General features: G+C 41.7%; 1 non-coding gene across 1 annotated transcript; it reads right to left on the minus strand.

Annotated features, from left to right (window-relative positions):
- Window positions 1-5,376: 5,376 nt before the first annotated feature.
- On the minus strand, window positions 5,377-5,450 carry LOC132537405 (small nucleolar RNA SNORD66). The gene has a single exon (XR_009548838.1). It is a non-coding gene; the product is annotated as a small nucleolar RNA SNORD66 (small nucleolar RNA).
- Window positions 5,451-6,044: the final 594 nt, after the last annotated feature.

Raw genomic sequence — 6,044 nt, forward strand, 5'->3', positions numbered from 1 at the left:
AATGGTGCTACATTCTTTTTTGCTTTTTCCTGTAGTAATTACTCAGCACTTTGCCCAGAGTAAGATATGGTAGACACTAACTTGTCCATAAATAGGGAATGTTCATGACCATCATCATGTCTAAAGCTACCCCACCATTTAATGCACCTCATCAGCACCATCACCATGAAGCAGGTTAGAGAAGCCAGAAAGGAGTGACCACGTCCACTTTCATGTCAGTGCAAAACCAGGGGCATTCCTTGAACACAAGACAGACTATTCCCTTAATATCCAAAGGGTCAACAAGAACTGGAAAAAGCTATGCCCTATAATTTCTATATGTCTCCTGAGATGTCAGCTAGGTGACACTGTACCTCACTATACCACTGTTAGAATGTCATCTCCATGCCAGTTGGGTACCTGAGATCATGATCATTCCTGAATGGACAGGTGTGGCCAGGGAACAAGAGTGCTCTGGATTCCAGGAGCACTTCACCTTTTCTTTTTTCCTTTTTTTTTTAAATTGGGGGATTAATGTTTTAAATAGAATTGCTGATACATGTGTAGAATTTATCATTTTTCTTCAAAACACTCTCATCCCCAGCCTAGGTCCTCTTCCACCATCATGCACCAATACCTGAAAGCTCCCCTCTTCCCCCAGAGTTCTTTACTCTGGTGCAATGCACTAAACTGGTTCAAGTTCTGCTCTGAGTCTCCCTTTCTATTCTTATTTCTCAACTTCTGTCTATGAGTGAGATCATCCCATATTCATTTCTCTTTCTGGCCTATCTCATTTAACATGATCCCTTTAATTTCCATCCAATATGAGGTGAAGGAGGTGGCTTCATCTTTCTTAATAGCCAGGTAGTATTCCACTGTGTACCTATACCAAAAGTTTCTGAATCACTCATCTGTTGTTGGATACCTAGGTTGCTTCTATGGTTGTGCTACTATATCTTTTTGTTTATTTATTTATTTATTTATTTATTTATTTATTTATTTATTTTTAATTCTTTATCACCAGGGCTTTCACTAGGGATCACTGATGGCACGATGAGTTAACTCCCTCCTGTCCACTTTTTTTTTTCTTTTCTTTTCTATTTTATTTGACAGGACAGATATTGAGAAGGAAGGGGAGACAGAAAAAGATAGAGGAAGACAGATACCTGCAGACCTGCTTCACTGCTCATGAAGTGTCCCCCATGCAGGTGGGGAGCAGGGGCTCATGCCTGATGCTTGCACATAGTGATACCTGTACTTCACCAGGTGTACCACCACTTGTCCCTACCCACTCCACCTTTTTGAGTAATTCCTTGCCTATTCCAGTTCCCTGAGAAAAAATAATTAGCTTATTTTTGCCAAGAATACCTCACCTGTCCCAAACAGACCTCATATAAATGTAACCCTAGAAGATAAAGAAATTTGATTTAACTAGAATCTGTCTCCCACCCCCACCATCCCCTACTTGTCTTTGTCCTTAAGTTCCTTCTGGACTCTAACAAGAACTTGTACCTGGGCCCAAGGAGCACCTTATCTTGCCTCCCCTGGCCCCTGTCCTATATTATCATTTTTGGTGAACCAGCCAGACCCCCTCCAATATCAACCATGTGCTGACCTCATCTACTCAGCCACCACACTCAGCTCCTTCTTACTCTGGCTCCTCTGTGGACTTAACAGTGGGCCTGGGGTAGAAGGCCTGCCCACTGGGCTCCTCTCGCCTAGCCCTGGCACAGCACAAGTCAGAATTACTTTTGCTTATTGGAAACCATAAGGTTCACACAGACAGGATGCAGTGACACAGCTTAGTCTTATTTCTATATTTTGCTTTTAACAGCCATTTGTTCCTGCCTCTTGTATGTCTTTGAAAAGCTCCTGATTCCCTGAGAAGGGCTACAGCCATTTACATTACAATGAATTGTGTTCCCAGCCAAGGTGTCTGTGCTGGTGAAAATAGTCTCTTGATCAAACACAACTACTGTGGAGCCTTTGCAACAACACAAAGCCAGCTTTGCTGTGCCTGCAGGAAAGGAGTGTGCTTCAAGAAGAAAACATCACATTCTCTGTGTAACAAATCTTACCTGTCAGGCAGGCTGCCCATCCCTCAGAGCATGAGGCCAGACTGCAGTCTTCCCTGGACTGCAGTTGATTTCTCAAGCACTGATTAAACGGCTAATACAAAGTCTGTACAGACAAATATAGGTCATCTTCCTCTTTGATGGCTGAATTGCTATCATGTTGCAGGAGCTTTTGAATGTCGGATCCCTAACAAGGTTTTGTTTTACATTCCAAACACAGGCGGCTCCTGAAACACCCGCCACCCACGTGGGTTCCTCTCTTAAGTTCACTCTGCACAGACCCCCACCACCCACCTCCTTCCACAACTCAAGGACTCAACTCGAGCCAAATGAAATAACTTACAATTCAATTCCGATTCAGTTTAGGAAATATTTTGATTTTCTGGCTGAATAATTCTAGAAAAGATAGAGGTTTAGTCCTGAGTCTGACTGGCTTATTGGATTTATGTATTTAAAAACAACTTGGATTTGCTTCAAAGCTCACTTTAAAATAACCTGGGCTCAATCTGATTCAGGAAATGAGTGTGACCTCTCCCCCATTCTCTGCTCAGTGCTCAGTTCGAGACTGTGCCCCACACAGGAAGCTAAATGAAATTCAGTTCTGAAGAATAAATCGAGGGCTCTTATCTGTGCATGCTTTGGAATCCAAGGACAATTGAAAAGGTCCAAGATGCCCATTTTAAGCAGTTAGCCAATAGCCAGTTTTAATCTGAGGCTTTTACTTCTAGCATAAGACTTCAAGACCAGCCTCATATAGCACAAGAGAAACTTAGAGGGTAGTGATGCCCCTGGAGCTGCTGATCTGAATTCTTCCAGGAATCAGAGACATGACTGTGACCCAGTTTCAATCACGATGGGATCAATGCTAGTCTCTGATCTTATGCTGCACGCCTTACTTTCCCTTATCCTTGGCTCCTTGTTGTTCCTAAGTTCATCATTCCTCTGGATATTCCAGAGCTAAACACTGGGTCAAGCTGGTGCTAGCTGTGAGTTGAATCCAAACATTATTATTATTATTACTATTATTATTACTGTTATTATTTTAGGCCTGAGATGAGAGCATAGTGGTTATGTAAAAGACTTATGCTTAAAGTTCTGAAGCACTGGGTTCGGTCTCCAGTTGAGCAGTGCTCTGGTCTCTCTCTGTAATTTAATTTCTATACTTTCTCATTAAAATATTTAGGGTTATATCATACAAGACCTTACCTAATATTTGTATCCTGGAGCCCCACCTCCCCAGAGTTTTGCCCCACTAGGGAAAGAAAGAGACAGGCTGGGAGTCTGGATCAATCTGCCAATGCCCATTCTCAGCAGAAAAGCAATTACAGAAGCCAGAGCTTCCACCTTCTGCACCCCACAATCATCCTGGGACCATACTCCCAGAGGTATAAAGAATATGAAAGCTGGAGGGGGGGGGGGGGTTGGGCGCCAGTGCAGGGGATTAAGAGTACATGGCTCAAAGCACAAGGACCTGAGGTGTAACCCTGTTGGAGCCTAGGGTTCCCCACCTGCAGGGGGGTCCCTTCCCAAGTGGTGAAGAGGTCTGCAGGTGCCTTTCTCTCCCCCTCTCTATTTTCCCCTCCTCTCTTGATTTCTCTCTGCCCTATCCAACAAAAACAACAACAACAACAAAAAGAAAATGAAAATATGGTTGCCAGGAGCTGTTGATTTGTCATCCCAGCATTGAGTCCCAGCAATAACCCTGTTGGCAGTATATTTAAAAAAAAAATAGGGCTAGTAAATAGCTCACTTGAATCGTGAGCTGTATTGCTATATGTACAACCTAGGTTTGAGCCTGTCTCCCATTTCACTGAAAGAAGACTTGGTGCTGTTATTTTTTTCACTCCATCTCTGCTTTCTGTATCTCTCTCAAGAAATCAAATGAAATATTAAAATATGTATTTATAACATATAAGAGATACAAGTCAGAGCACCATTCTAGTATATAGGGCAGTAGGAATCAAATTTAACATCTCAGGCATGCAAGTCCATTGCTTTACAAATTGAGCTCTTTCCCTCAGCAGCTATTCTTACATTGTTGAAGTTGGGATTTAGTGACCAGAACAGAAATCCCCCAAATATTGACTTAAGGAAGATTGACTTTGGTTTCCCTATTGTGTAAAAGGAGTTTACAGGGATGGTGGTCCAGGGCCTACATGGCCTTTCTGAATATCAGAATCAGATCCCCGTTTTCCATCTGCTGTGTGTACAAAGTAACCCTTGTTCTCCAACTGGGAGAGAATGCAAAAAGAGCTTGCCTGCATGCTTCTTTTTTTTTTTTTTTTGGACTTAACTAAGTGTAAAGCATAACACACATACAGAAAAACTGTTGAAATTGCACACAGTGGAGCACATTATCATAAAACAGCTAAACATATCATCAAACCCACACCAAGAACCAGAGCATTGTCAACAAACACCCACAAATTTCCTCTGCAGATCCTGTCACTCTCTTGTCACCAGTACCACCCTCCTAAAAGGAAATGATCATTCTGGTTTTTATCCTTGTCATTACCTGCCATCTCCTTATCATTTTACCAACTAAGTTTTTCTCCCATATGCTATTGTTTAGTTCTGACCATCTAATGTTGTTTAAGAAGTAGACTTGTACGGCATAAATGTCTGATTTATTTTGCTCAGGGTAATGTTCCAGAGATTCTGCCACATCGCTGTGTGGAGAAACTCTTTCCCTTTATGCATAGAAAACTCTTTCCCTTTATGCAAAGCAGTCTAGTCAGTGAGGAATGCTACCTTGCTGTACTGCTGATGAGCTTATGTCTGACTACTAATGTGAATTAACCTACTCAAAATTTCATGGATGTATTTACTTCTTACACTATTTTTTATTATCTTGATTTACTGGCTACAGACATCCAGAAATTGAGACTCAGGAGATAGGGAACAAGGCAGAGAAACACCTAACAGCCCTGCTTCACCAGTTGTGTTTCATAGATGTATTTAATTAATTAACTAATTCATTCTCACTATCTGTTTCATTTATTGGTAATAAGTCTTCACATATTCTGGATACTGCTTGTGAGTTCCTGTACTACAGCTGTTTTCTCTCACTCCATGACTTGCTTCTTCATTTCCATAAAAGTCTGACGCCAGGAGGTAGTGAATCCAGGTGAGCACACATATTACAACCTGCAAGGACCTGGATTGAATATCCTAGTCTATACATGCTGAGGGGACACTTCACAAGTGGTAAAGCAGTGATAAAGGTACTCTGTCTCTCTTTCCATGTCCCCCTTCCCTTTCAATTTCTCTCCGTCCAATAAACAGTGTGTGTGTGTGTGTGTGTATTTTTTCTTTTTGTCCTTTCCTCAGCTCCTCAGTTCCATCATGGGGTCTCAGTGGCCCAAACACGTGGCACTAAAAGTGTCATCAGTGGAAATATATATAATTTTAGATAGGACAGAGAGAAATCGAGAGGAGATGGAGAGAGAGGAGGATAGAGAGACACCGGCATCCTGCTTTACAACTTGTGAAATTTTCCCCTTGCAGGTGGGAACCAGGGCCTTGAACCTTGGTTCTTGTGCACTGTAATGTATGCACTTAACCAGGTGTGCCACCACTTGACCCACAGAATATGCTTTTTAAAAGTCTCCTTTGATTATAACAACTTTATATTTAAAGTAGTCAGAATTGTCAGGGTGTATTTTCTTTTAACGTTGTTTCCTTTATTTTTTTTTAATGGTTAACATTTGGTTAAGAAATTTCTCCTGTACCTTGAGATCATAAAGAAAATATCCTGAGCCAGGGGAAGAGCTCACTTGGATAGTGCACTGTTTTGTCTTTGTGAACCACCCAGGTTCAAGCCTATATCCCTACCACCTACCCCTACTGAAGGAAGCTTAGTCACTGCGGTCTCTTTCACTTTCTTTTTCTATTTCCATCTTTACAGTCAATAATATTTACACAGCTTTCCCATATTTGGGAGCTACTCTCTTCCATGATCCAGCTTTTTCCATCCATGACATCATCTCT

The sequence above is a fragment of the Erinaceus europaeus genome, chromosome 2 (genome assembly GCF_950295315.1).
Source record: "Erinaceus europaeus chromosome 2, mEriEur2.1, whole genome shotgun sequence".
NCBI lineage: Eukaryota > Metazoa > Chordata > Mammalia > Eulipotyphla > Erinaceidae > Erinaceus > Erinaceus europaeus.